This window comes from Mytilus trossulus, chromosome 11 (genome assembly GCF_036588685.1).
Source record: "Mytilus trossulus isolate FHL-02 chromosome 11, PNRI_Mtr1.1.1.hap1, whole genome shotgun sequence".
Taxonomy (NCBI): Eukaryota; Metazoa; Mollusca; class Bivalvia; order Mytilida; family Mytilidae; genus Mytilus; species Mytilus trossulus.
Genome location: NC_086383.1, coordinates 43,312,967 through 43,328,143, shown reverse-complemented (window position 1 = coordinate 43,328,143; position 15,177 = coordinate 43,312,967). Strand labels below are relative to the sequence as shown.

General features: G+C 33.6%; 1 long non-coding RNA gene across 1 annotated transcript; it reads right to left on the bottom strand.

Moving 5' to 3' along the window:
• Positions 1–4,838: 4,838 nt before the first annotated feature.
• On the bottom strand, positions 4,839–10,827 carry LOC134691149 (uncharacterized). Its single transcript, XR_010102100.1, has 3 exons — positions 10,701–10,827; positions 8,647–8,750; positions 4,839–5,221 (listed from the first exon to the last, which is right to left on the bottom strand). It is a non-coding gene; the product is annotated as an uncharacterized LOC134691149 (long non-coding RNA).
• Positions 10,828–15,177: the final 4,350 nt, after the last annotated feature.

Sequence of the window (15,177 nt, the reverse complement as noted above, 5' to 3'; positions counted from 1 at the left end):
GATTCAATGAAATACGTATTTGTGAAGAAAAGATAAACACTTTCGTTGGCTTCTTTTTTGCGGACGCCGAACTATACAACATATATAAGTTTTGAAGAAGTTTTACTTTATCGTGTGAAGTGAAAAATATTTGAATCTACATTTTAAATTGATGCAAAAAAAATCAAATTTCTGCTTTATAGATTTCCTTTCATAAATGAAGTCTGAAATATATCCATAATAAATGCACCGTATCAAATGCATATAAGAGAACACCTACTTATAAACTGTTACGCGTCGCTTACTATGTATAGAGACATGCATAATAAATCTAAATTAAAAACAGAAATTCTTAAAGCTTACTTTGACAAATTTCAAACTAACTTCATTTCAACAAGTTTAAATTACATGTTCTAAAATAGAGCTAAGAATTGTTTGCATTGCAGTAAATTTAAGTCTTTAAAATTTTATTCAAATACGCTATTCAACATCACTAAAAGCCGATAAATACAATAATTTTGTGTTTTATAAATTAGTGGCTTCAATAAATAAAAGTCGTCATAGAACAGTCTCATTTTCATACCGGTATTCGAAATGACTCGTTTCATTGCTATTACAACAAATATGTCATAATAACATGACAGAGAGTTTTGTTTCGGAATATTTTAGATAAATATACAAAAATAAAATTTTAGACAATGTACCCAACTAAGCCTGGAAATGGCTAGTCACATATAGTTAACGGCGATTTTCTCACAATGACGTTTTACCTCCATAAGCCTGGATATGTCGTGGCTGGTCACAATTATAACAAAGCATCATGAACATATAAAACATACAAATAAAACACCATTCAACTTATACAAAAGCTCTTATACAAAGGAGTTGTATAAATCAAAAGACCGTGCAGTCCAACATATATGCAACTGACACTTTAGGGTTCATTATATCGTGACGAAGTAAGAACACGCCTTTGTTATCTTAATAGATGGGGAGAGAGAGAGAAAGAAAAAGATTGAGAAAGAATGCTTAAAACTAAAAGGCATTTAATCAAGAAGACGTTTTTCATTTAAAATTTGCAGAATAGCCATAAGCCAAATACAAAAAAATGTCAACTCACCTTTCTGACCCAAAAACATAAAACTAATGACCACAATCACCTTTTTGACCAATAAATAAAATCCACTGAAACGTTTTGTATTATCCAATTAAAAACAGATATATCTGTAAACATTATCAACTAACAATATAATTCGTGGCACGAACTTTCACAATTTTTTATAATTACTCACAAAAATATGAAATTTCTATTCCGATATTTAAATACGTTGGATCAACACGTATTTTAAACTTGACACTTGGTTGGTTAAGTTAATGGAAGACTTCACATGGATACATTTTATTTAAACCTATTCCTAATAATAAGTATCATTATCACGATCAGGATCTCGCAAAAGGACGGGATTACATTTATAATTTACATATTTTTGAGTTTAAAGTAAATAAAACAAAAAAACTTATTGGTTACATTTTTGGGAAAAGCAAAACTGGTTAAATTCCTGATTTTTTTTTTTTAGTTTGGTTCGAAAGGAAATTGAGTTTTTAGGTACTGGTCAAGCTATAAATTATTTTGTTTGTCTTTGGAGGAACATATACAGAAGATTCCACGAGGACAATGTTAAAATTATATATCGACAAACTGGAAACTTGATCAGAAGGAGATGATTTAAGTTGGAAAAAGGGGGGGGGGGTTTAAATCCTGGATCCACACCTGTTAATTGATACCACGGCCATGGAAAAGAATGAAAATGAAGGCAAAAATCAAAAAACATTTTTTTCGGTCAAATCCCAAACTGATCAAACTATAATTTCAGTAGATATATCCAAAACCGGAAAATTAATCCGTGCAAATGTGGCAATGAATATCATACGTTTGCCAAAATCTTGATGTACATGTACCAATTAATTAGTCCCCCTCCGACGAATGTCCGTCTGTCCATCCGTCAATCCGGCAAATCTGTTTTTTCAGATTTTTTTCTTCATGCCTGAAGAGGTTGATTTCATATTTGATTTGATGTATAATTTTATCATGACAAGTTACAGGTCAAATTCAATTTAACGATTTTAGTTTTTCTACGTGTTCAGTTAAAGCCTTTTCCCTAGAATTAATTTTTTGATGAAATACTTTTAAAATAATTACTAGATTTCTGTTCAAAGGGATATAACTCATTTATTTTAAAAGACATCATGATAAATTACATTTTGATGTTTTTCCCTTTTCTTACAGTAAACTGTTTGAAGAATTTAGTGGTAGGTTTGTTTGTTATTTCATGTAGTTTACACCATGACAAGTTGTAGATCAAGTTAGAATTTTGTTCCATTACAATGAATGTTTAACAGACAGCTAGGGGACTATATGTATTGCAATGCAATACTCATAGAATGCTTGTTAATTAATCTTGCCAAACACTTAGATGGATGACTTTTTATTAGTTGTTAGTGGCGTTGACCAAGCTGTCAGTTCAAACTGAGAGTACCCTCAGATCTGTACTTACGTGTCTTTTCGGTGATGGAATGTACAAGTACCCGGCAACTTCTACTATACATAAATTATATTTGTTAGATATATTTCTATTTGTATCGATCCGGTAAGTTAGTATTTTCCAGCTGATTCTAATACATTTGTAGTTCGTTCTTTTGTTGTACTGCTATACCACTGTCCCAGGTTAGGAGGATGTTTGGAATCCTGCTAACATTTTTAACTCCGATACATTCTATATATATAACGACGTCTCAGTGCAGGCGGTTTGGTGTCACGATATCTCAGTAGCATGGGTTCGAATCCCGGCGAAGAAAGAACAAAAAATTTTCGAAAGCAAATTTACAGATATAACATTGTTGGGTTGATGTTTAGATGAGTTGTATATACATAATGCACTCAGCCAGGTATCACCATCACTGATGGTGATCCGATGGATAAATCTGTTGTAGAGTTGTCACTGGCTCAGACGTACTTATAAATATAATTATTTTCTGTGACTGTATCTTACATTAATTTGTAGGATCCTTTACTATAGATAATTTAGCTGATCTGTGAGAATAACATTTTCATGCCTTATATATCGATGATGTACTGTAGTACCACGCTAGATGAAAACTGACGTGAAAAGGTAACACCCGGACACCGAAAGCTTCATTTTTATGAAGCCCAGGTGGCCGTGTGGTCTAGCGGGACGGCTACAGTGCAGGCGATTTGGTGTCACGATATCTCAGTAGCATTGGTTCAAATCCCGGGGAGGGAAGAATAAAAAAAATGATCTAACATTGTTGGGTTGAGGTTAAGACGAGTTATATATATATATATATATATACAACTCGTCTAAACATCAACCCAACAATGTTAGATCTGTAAATTTGCTTTCGCAAATTTTTGGTTCTTCCCTCGCCGGGATTCGAACCCATGCTACTGTGATATCGTGACACCAAATCGCCTGCACTGCAGCCGTCCCGCTAGACCACACGACCACCTGGGCTCTCAAAAAAAGAGCTTTTGGTGGGCATATGTTACCTTTCCACGTCAGTTTTAATCTAGCGGCGTACTACAGTACATGATATATAAGGCATGAAGATGTTATAATTGTTACAGATCAGCTTAATTATCTATAGTAAAGGATCCTACAAATTAATGTAAGATACAGTCACAGAAAATAATTATATTCATAAGTACGTCTCAGTTAGTGACAACCCTACAACAGATGTATCCATCGGATCGCCATCAATGATGGTGATACATGGCTGTGTACATAATGTATATACAACTCGTCTAAACATCAACCCAACAATGTTAGATCTGTAAATTTGCTTTCGCAAATTTTTGGTTCTTCCCTCGCCTATATATATACAACTCGTCTAAACATCAACCCAACAATGTTAGATCTGTAAATTTGCTTTCGCAAATATTTGGTTCTACCCTCGCCGGGATTAGAACCCATGCTACTGTGACACCAAATCGCCTGCACTGCAGCCGTCCCGCTAGACCACACGACCACCTGGGCTCTCAAAAAAAGAGCTTTCGCTGGCTATGTGTTACCTTTCCACGTCAGTTTTTAATCTAGCGGCGTACTACAGTACATGATATATAAGGCATGAAGATGTTATTGTTACAGATCAGCTAATTTATCTATAGTAAAGGATCCTGCAAAGGATCCTATATATATATATATATATATGTGCCTGTCCCAAGTCATGAGCCTGTAACTCAGTGGTTGTCGTTTGTTTTCGTACTTTTTGTGTACATAAATTAGTTTTGCATTTGTCATTTCGGGTTTATCTGTAACCGACTATGCGGAATGGACTGTGTTAATGGATGACAGCCGAACAATGGCCTTTTATTGTTTTAATTTCTGTAGCATTTGGTTTCTTGTACAAAAAGGTCTCCTTGGCATAAATACGATATTTTATTTTCTATACTTAGGTTTACACATCTCCTACCAAGGAAATTAATATAGTTTTAATTCGCAGTCGGAATAATTATGTGGCCGGGTCTTTTTGTAAAACTTCACCTAGTAAAATAGGACTTTCCAAATCCGACTCTCAACTTCGGTCTATGATAACACCGAGAGCATAGATATATTAAATAATAATCTTCTTCTTAGCTGATGTTAATGCAGTTGTGCCACTGGACATGAAAAAGCCGTGAGTGTGATCTGTCATAGTTATTATACACGTATGTAGTATGAGTAAAAAATAGTATCGCTCCCCAATATTTTTATCGACTCGAGACAGTGCTTGACATTAAGTTTGTTAAGACATCAGCTCACTATTGTTGAAGACTGTTTGTCGACTTTATTTGCTCTATAGATATCTTTGGTGTATTTGTTGTTGTGTTGCTATATCTCATCGACGTATACACCACATATACCACTTTTAATCGTAACGTATTTTACGGACTTCTTCTGTGGCATATAGAGAAAAAAAACCACTGGAAAACAAATCAACAAACAACTTTTTACGAAACAGTCAACATATTTTAAATAAGTACAAGACTACAACACGTGTTGACCTCCAAATGTCATTTTTTTAAACAAATAGAAAGCAGAACACGACACAAACAAAACCTTCACATGTCCATCATAGAATATCAGAACATTTTTCAATTTCACGAGTCATTTCCTGCTAACTTTAATTTTTCTTTGAAGTCTGTTGCTAGTTGTATCGTATCCGTCTGAGAGACTCCTTTTGTCTGAAAATAAATAAACATTGGCAAGAAAATCAGGATGATGTTTGTGACATACTTGGTCTGAATAAGTTAGTTTTGCTTTGGTTAAGAAGAGTAGAACAAAATGTAAAAATAATCCCACTATTCCAGTTTTTTTTGTGCAATATTTACGACAAGTTTGGTGGCAATATTAGTTTCAGAGAAACGATAGGTCAATGGTATAATACAGTTGTATTAGTATTTGATATGGTCCGACCGAGACCACAATAAATTTGTAGTGTATTTCTTTTAGAACATAAACGAAAATTTAAAAAATCCCACCTGCGCTTTCTCAGTGAAATTTTTAGTGTGTCGTACTACTTTTGGGACAAATTATATCAAAATTATAGAAAACTTCATCCGCTCTAACTCAAAATATGGACAATTTTGTGTTTAGGGTGTCTTGAAATCTTTTGACAGCTTACGAAATGCTAATTTTTAACCTTTTTCAGCTGGACCAAATCACTACTTTCCTATAAAATTCTGGACCCAAATTTTTAACAGTGTAATTTCAACCCCCTTCTTTCAATTTGAGGCATTACACATGGAGAGATAAATTTGGAAGGGGTATAAAAATGAATGACAAGTAACCCAATGTTAACACTAGGGACTATATTCAAAGAACAACTGTGGTCTCAGTCCATAAACATGCTCTAGTTCAATGAAGATTATTGGATGCCCCCTCAACCACATTCTTCAGACTCACGGTGGGTAAGGTTGTCCTGCGAGAGAACATTCTGTGCTGGTGATTCGGTCCGGACGGGTGCTGATGGGTTTGTTTACATTACTTCAGAACGACAGTAAAACAACCGATCTATTGTGTATTTTTTCTCTAACACATTAATCGTACCTCGTTAGGTATAATACAACGTTTTGTGTATGCAAAAGTCGTTGAAATATGCTAAACGATTATGTCCTGTCGATGTGCTCGTGATTGTAAAAAGGCAATGGCTAGGGTTACATGGAAATGTAACAATAATAAAAATATTATTGTTACATGGGAGACTAATTGCCGGAATGCAAAGTTGGGCGAGGAACCGAAAAATTACGAATGTAACAATAATTACTAAGGCTACGGTTACATAACGTTATTGTTACATGAAAAACAGTACACTAGTTTATTAAACTTAAATCTTCTATAGTTGTGTTGCTTAATTCTTTCATATGTACCAAATAATACTTGAAATAATGATAGATAGTAAATATTATTATTCAACAAATAGTGTTTAGGGTGAGAAAAAAAAGAAAACTTGGGATGCGTTTTAAACGAAACTGAAACAATATCAAGACATAAATTTCATACAGCTATACAACTTGACGCAAATTGATACATCAAAAGCAAAGTTTGCTAACTGTAACTTAAATACTAAGAACTTTTGTATGTACACGTTTCCGTGGAGGATGTAATTGTGTTCATAAAAAATGTCGGACTTTCAAAACCACTTACTGGATTTGTAGAAATTGTCATTGTAAATAAAAAGTTACAGTAAATGAATTGTATGTAATAAGTTTATGTATTGTAAATATAAAATAAATTTCTACAACTTTTATAATTTAGTACATATTACTAGTCCCATCGTACATTGCTGTTTTTCATGTAACAATAACGCAATGTAACCGTAGCCTCAATAATTATTGTTACATTCGTAATTAAACAAGTCCTTGCCCAACCATGCATTCCGGCATTTAGTCTCCAATGTAACAATAATATTCTTATTATTGTTACATTTCCGTGTAACCGTAGCCAGTGCCTTGTAAAAAATGTCCTGGTTTTGTGCTCTTTATGTTAGAAGAAAAAGTAGCAAATATTCAAGATCATTGAGGCAGAATATGTGTGTAATATATAGAGAAGACCCCTAGCATAAATTTTGGGGAATAATAGTTCGAGAAGACTAGATTTAAATCTGTTTCGTTCATTTTTTATTATGAATTAATTAAATGTATGCATATCACGAGCCTGTAATTCAGTGGTTGTCGTTTGTTTATGTGTTACATATTTGTTTTTCGTTCATTTTTTTACATAAATAAGGCCGTTAGTTTTCTCGTTTGAATTGTTTTACATTGTCTTATCGGGGCCTTTTATAGCTGACTACATGCGGTATGGGATTTGCTCATTGTTGAAGGCCGTACGGTGACCTATAAATGTATTTTTTTAATAAAGCCGACTATGAGGGACACAGAAAAAGTAAACATTTAAACTATAAACCTAAATGCGAAAAATGTTCTAAAACATTTGCATATAGAGCATCATATTTACGTCACATAAGCGACTGTAAAAACGCATGTGACAAATGTCCATCTTTATTTGGATTCAAAAGAGCCTTTGAAGAACACTATAAGACCAAACATGGACAACAGGAACTGATATGTCAATGTGGCAAGAGCTACACGTACTTGACAAGCTATGATAGACACATGAGTAAATGTAATAACACTAATTGAATACTGATTTGACTAACAATAAATTGATTTCAAAATTTCAGCAGTCTTTTTCATCCCTGTGTATGAAAAATGACGCATTTTTCATTCTACAGTCAGACAGGCTCTTTTGTGCGGCAAAATGTTTTCTTCATCTTTTCTTTCATATTGACGTATTCCTTGAGCACAGTTGTAATATGAAGCAAATGTAGCTAGTTTCCTTTTAGCAGTTGTTGTTCTTGGAAAGTCAAATGGTTTATGGTTCCTAGAAGAAAAAAAATATAAGTACAAAAATAAGAATTAGTGCTATGATTTTGCCCAAAATAATAATATTTAGTTGCAATTATTTTAAAACGTTAATTAATACTTCAATCAAAAGACATGTTGCAGAATGATAAAATGTGTGTTATAAATCAGTTATAGCACAAGTCTGTACAGCAAACAGTTATTTTAGCGATGTTTAAATAATAATAACATTAACATTTTGTGATACATTTTTGTAAATCACCAGCACAGTATCAGGACATACATAATATATAAAAATATGGATATATAAGAAAGCGCTACAGTTTTATGTAAAATAATTGTGCCAAGCAGTTGTAGGTATAGTAAACAAACTTGAAAAACACTTTTGTTTGTTTTTTTTCTTTTCGAGATTTTGTAAAAATGAGCAATTAAGTGCTCATCATACTTAAGCGGTGTAGACGGTTTATCTTTAGTTTGCTTGCTTTTGAACATATAGGAAACAAACATGAAAAATCTTACCTATTTATTTTGTTCCATTTTTGAATAAATCGTCAAAATCATAATTTTCTTCTTTGTTTACATTGTTTTAACGATCACCAGCACCCGCATGTCCGAATCACAAGCACATAACGTTCTCTCGCAGGACAACCTTACCTACCGTGAGACTTGGAAACATTTACATATTATATAGTATATGATTTTTTTAAAGTTTAACTTGAGATCAGTTTGATAGTTAGATACTTTACCTCAGTTGATTCTTGTTTCTTTTCAAATTTGTTTCTCAAAGATTCAACAGATCCTAACCTGGTTCTAGCATTGTTTGCAATACCTTCTGATCTTTGTTTAATATCTGAAAGCAGATTATGCGGTATCTAATATCTTTATCGAAACATCTCTATGAACCACTTGTACATAGCGGGGTTGCTTCCCCTCAGTACAGATAGAACATATAAAGCCCGTCTTAATCAACTGAGCTAGATAATCGATTCTTTGGCTCAGTGGGTGAACGCACTGACTGTCACGCAGGCGACCGGGGTTCTAATCCCGGTGGTGAGGATATGAATTTGTAGAGTAGATACGTGCTCTCCGGTTACACACTATTGTGGCCCCTCATGGCGATGTTAAAGTAATCACATATTCACAATTTGTTTCCCAATATAATCTAACTCGAATAATTCAAGCCCTTTCCGTGTCCGATTTTCTCCCACACGAGGGCTTGAACTCCTTATGATCATTGGCCGCGTCGCCTGCTCTCTGTGAGAAAGAGCAAATCGGCGGCGATCAGGATAATGAGTCTGCGCAACTGTCTTGTAATTGTCTTACCAAACACGTGTGTTCAATTAACACAAATCCGATAATGATTAATTAACATCAATTAACATCAGTTAACTTCATTTAACATCAATTAACATCTGGAGCTCCTCCTTCCTTAGCTGCCAATTTAAATCAAAATTCCCATATTGCATAGCGGTGTGAATTTTCCGGTTGACGGTCTTGATCGAGGGAGACGTTCATGCGTTAATGTAGCCTTCGTAGATCAGCGGAATAAAACGACTGAATTATTCGGGTTAAATATAATCACATAATCATTATTATTATTTTAAACACAATGATCAAATAAAAAAGAAAACAGTCTTATGTTTTCAAATAATCATAATATAAACGGTCAAGTAATCATATAATAAAAAAAACCACGAAAAACTTCAGAATCAAGGACACATATATGAGATAAATTATGTCTCTTCAGTGATCCCCGAAAACCTCTAGGTCACAACTTAAAAAGATTTTGGCTGCCATCTTGAATGAAGAATTATCAGATGATACTAGTAATTTTAGATTATTTCAAGTTAGTGTCTAAAGCGCAGACTCATTTCAGCAGCTATATATCATGGTAGCAATTTGTTTTATAGTTGGAGGAGTCCGGAGTATCGGTCGAAAATCATCAACTTTTGCCCAGAATAGACATTTTTTGTCATTTAAGTTTGAAGTCGAACCCAACTCGACATTTTCAGTGTTCGGTTTCAAAAGAGGTTACACACTCGATGAACGACTTAAACTACTCCGTCATCGAAAACCCCGTGAAATGTTATTCTTGAAAACCAAAAATCGGTTTCCTAAACTCTGCAAACCTCGAAGAAACCATTTCCATCAATAACAGAATTTATGTTTCGCTGATTAAACGAGACTCGTAATATGAATACGCCTTCTAACATACATTTGTATATTGAAATATAACGCATCTCATTGTTTTCATTTCAGGGGAAAAACAAAAATCATTTGCCGATATCTCTTTAAATTCCCACGTGAAAAGGAGATAGATTTTCGTCTTCAAATCTATTGTAACCTCTGCTCTTTAATATATTTTTTTCTCTCTCGTATATTTGTTAATTTTAGAGTGACGTTATTTATTAGCTGTACAGTTTAAAACTATACGTACAGTACCAGGACATTAATCCCAAATTCCTCTTTTCAAATCCGTAAACAGAGATTAGGGTAAAAACGTCAGACTAATATATAATCACGTGACAGTGGACTGATAACTTATCTGTTGTCACGAGGAATGCCACCTTCAAGAGGGTCTGGCTGGGGTTTACATAATAGAGAATAATATGCAAAAAGTGCAAAAATAGAAAAAAAATTATAGAATAACGGCGGAATAATATGTAAATACAAGAGGAAAATTGGCAAAGCAAAGTAGGATTTATATAAGATAACAAAAAGAAATGACGGACTTTTTCTGGGATTTCGGTATTTTTTGTTTTACTTTTCACCGGTTCGTTTTATTCAAATGTATTTATACCTTGTATAATTGATTGGTCTTCCTCAGGAAACACATCTGAAGTTGTACTAGAACAAGTACTGTGATTAGGACTGTTCTCCCTATGATTCTCAGTCGGGGTCTGACTGTCAACTACAGATTCGTGGGAAACTTTTGAGTTCTAAAAGAAATAGAAGTATATTATGTTTATTTCATAAAATTCACAGCAATAATGTTCCAGAATATTATTATGATACTAGAAACCGTTCTCACTATCGAGTACCGAGATGTAGATGGGACATGTTTTCTTAAAAAAAAATCGTGCATGGAATTTATTACCGTTAGATATTAGATCCATACAATCACCTCCAAATATAAAAAAAAACAATCCGGCGAAACGATATTTCATTTTTGGGACCAAGTTATTACTTTATTGGAAACAGGTTGGGAAATATACTGCATATACAATTAAGTTAAGATGTTGTCCTTAAAAAGCTGATTTATACTGTTAATTTAGTAATTGACACAAGTTGTGAATGTGGGTGTCCATTAGAAGATTCGATTTTTTTCTTAGAATGTCCACTCTACATACATTTTAGAAATCAGCTCTTTGAAAACATTCAACGCTTAGCTGCTATCTCCATCGATCATATTTTATATGAAACTGACGAAATTATACTGTTGGACAAAACACAATCCGTTTCAGAAATATACATAGTTATTTATATATGTTCCAGACCGTATGAGTATTTGGACCGTACGCGTACGGTCTGACTAATATTAAAAAGTTGGTCAAGTTAATTAGATACATAGAGATTAATACATGGCCTTTTCCATATCAGCCTGGGTATCATCCCGAGACCCCCATATCAGCCCGAGACGGAGTCGAGGCGCTGATATGGGTCGAGGGATGATACCCAGGCTGATATGGTAAAGGCCATGTATTAATCGCTTTATCATATACTTCCGACAATAGTTTTATGTAAGGACGTCGCGTACGGTGTTGGTGTTAGTTTTGGTAACGCTATTTTGACGTTATTTTTAATGCATTGTATAAATAACGTCGTACTCTTTTTTTATTTCGTGCAGCTCAATCGTACAGCATAATTTATATGAGCGGTTTGCTTGACTTGCTACGTATAGAACCGAAATGCAAAAGCGGTACATATTTCAAAGTACTGTTAAATTAAAACGGAAAAATAATATTCATTTTAATTAGTATCCCCTTGGAGCAAAGATATTTTCTGCTGCTTTTTCTTTTAGTTAACACATATCTATTTATAGCGGATTGTGAAACGAGTTATTACAACTTATATTAATCAGATTCTACTTTGAGGGTTCGAGTGCTTCCTTGTAGCCTTAGTCTGCTCTTTTCGAAATCTAAAAGGTTGACTTTTATGTGCAACAGATATTGCTCTCTCTTAACACGGGTCAGCCATTTATCGTCCCCTTCCGACGGACTTTCATTGTTTCACAAGACCATCATACTTGCAATTGATGTCAATGGCTTATTCTTTTATCCGCTTTTGATATTTCCGAATAAACATTTATTAGTTGAATCGTTTGTTTCATCGGCCTGTATTAAATGTTAAAAGAATCAACAGTTGAAAGCAAATTCAAAATTAACCACACTAAAATTAATGTAATCAAATTTGCCAATTCTATAAAAGATATTTATTCTCAACTATGAACAAGAAAACAGATAGGCGCAGATAATTTTAGCGAAAAACTACTAGGGGACATTTTAGCACAGACATTAGAGGTCATTTTAGCGCAGGATTAATCCATTCAGCTGTATTTTCGATAGCCCATTTTAGCGAAAACTTTCCTAGTTGAATAATACAAATTAGTTTATTGAATAAATGCACATTTATACCCCAATGGGGTTGAAGGCATATATAAATCAACACAATACATCATACAAAAAAACTAGAGGGTCTAAAGAGCCTGTGTCGCTCACCTTGGTCTATGTTAATATTAAACATTGTACACAAATGAATTCATGACAAAATTGTGTTTTGGTGATGGTGATGTGTTTGAAGATCTTACTTTACTAAACATTTTTGCTGCTTACAATTATCTCTATCTATAACAGTAGTTTCTGTGGAAAATGTTAGTGAAAATCTACAAATTTTGTGAAAATTGTTAAAAAATGACTATGAAGGGCAATAACTCCTCAGGGGGTCAATTGACTATTTTGGTCATGTTGACTCATTTTTAGTTCTTACTTTACTGTACATTATTGCTGTTTACAGTTTATCTCTATCTATAATAATATTCAAGATAATAACAAAAAAACAGCAAAATTTCCTCAAAATTACCAATTAAGGGGCAGCAACCTAACAACCGATGATCCAATTCATCTGAAAATTCCTGGGCAGATAGATCTTGACCTGATCAACAATTTCAACTCTGTCAGATTTGCTCTTAATGCTTTGTTTTTTGGGTTATAAGCCAAAAACTGCATTTTACTCCCATGTTCTATTTTTAGCCATGGCCGCCATCTTGGTTGGTTGGCCAAGTTACCGGACACAATTTTTATACTAGATACCCCAAAGATGATTGTGGCCAAGTTTCAATTAATTTGGCCCAGTAGTTTCAGAGGAGAAGATTTTTCTAAAAGATAACTAAGATTTACGTAAAATGGTTAAAAATTGACTATAAAGGGCAATAACTCCTACAGTGGTCAACTGACCATTTTGGTCATGTTGACTTATTTGTAGATCTTACTTTGCTGAACATTATTGCTGTTTACAGTTTTTCTCTATCTATAATAATATTCAAGATAATAACCAAAAACAGCAAAATTTCCTTAAAATTACTGATTCAGGGGCAGCAACCTAACAACGGAATGTCAGATTCATCTGAAAATTTCAAGGCAGATAGATCTTAACCTGATAAACAATTTTACCCCATGTCAGATTTGCTCTAAATGCTTTGGTTTTTGAGTTATAAGCCAAAAACTGCATTTTACCCTTATGTTATATTTTTAGCCATGGCGGCCATCTTGGTTGGTTGGCAAGGTCACCGGACACAATTTTCAAACTAGATACCTCAATGATGATTGTGGCCAAGTTTGGTTAAATTTGGCCCAGTAGTTTCAGAGGAGAAGATTTTTGTAAAAGTTAACGCAGGACGACGACGACGGACGACAGACGACGGACGCCAAGTGATGAGAAAAGCTCACTTGGCCCTTCGGGCCAGGTGAGCTAAAAAGCAAAAAAAGAACAAAACATTATAAACATATAAGTATCTATCATGCAGTTGTTGAGTCCACCCTCTTCAGTGACCATGATTTTTTAAAAATGGAGCCGTATACTGCATAATTGACGGACACGAAAGACATAAAACCAATTTATCCACATTATCCATATTATCTATATCAGAATAGATATTTCTAACTTTATGCAAAAGTTCAAGTCTCAAATCTTTATTTTTAATACATGTAAACAAAAAATGTTCTTCATCATCTATTTAATTTAGACAACAATGTTGACATAAACGTTCTTCCCTTTTTATATTTTTGTATCTCCTCCTTTCAATTTCCAAAATATGGTCACTTACCCTTAATAATACTAAAACCACGAGCATTAATTTATGCTGGTTTAATATTAAAGTTGTATGTATATATAAATGTTCACTTTGGTTCATCATGGAAATAAAAATAATTCTATAGTTGTTACTCAGCTATTTACATTTTTCTTGATACTATCATCAAATTGCAAACAACAACACACATGTATATAGAAATACAATGTACAGGCGAATGAGACAAGATAAAGAGAAAAATCAGTTCCTACTGCAACTTTATCAACAGTATTGTACTGATTGTGCATGGGTTTTCTCTTCTAGATCTCGCGCATGGATCTTTGTTTTTTAATAAAAAGTGTGCAAACAAAATAAATATGGAAACAAATATATAAAGGAAACGCAAGGATGAACTTAAGGATGTTTCATTAAACCTTGTATGTGCCCATCGAAATTGATAAAAAGCATGCCAGCATTTTGTATCCTTGCATGTTCCTATGTCCCGAGAAACACACTATCCATTCTTTCTGATTTGAAAATGTGCACTATAAATTGATCCTTTTTCTATTATAATCGTTCGTTCTAAGACTCCAGGTCCCATGTACTGAATAGAGAACATTCAAACTAGTCCCCCAAACTGCCTCGAATAATAGATAAAAGGGGAGAGAGAGGGTTTCAGAAACATTAAACCTGTTAAGAAAGTTTTGAATAAGCATTCAATGACATATTTGTCGCTGAACGTCAGATAAACAATGAATCAATACACAAAAAAATGCGCCAATTTGGGTTACGCAATGTTTCAACCAATCTCCTTATTATAATTAAATCATACTATTGGTAGAGAAATACACAATTTGTTATATCAAAAGTTGACAATTTGTTAATCAAATTGACAATTTGTTATATCAAATTGACAATTTGTTATTTCTAATTAATAATTTGTTATACCAAATTGATAATCTGTTACATCAAATTGATAATTTGTTATATC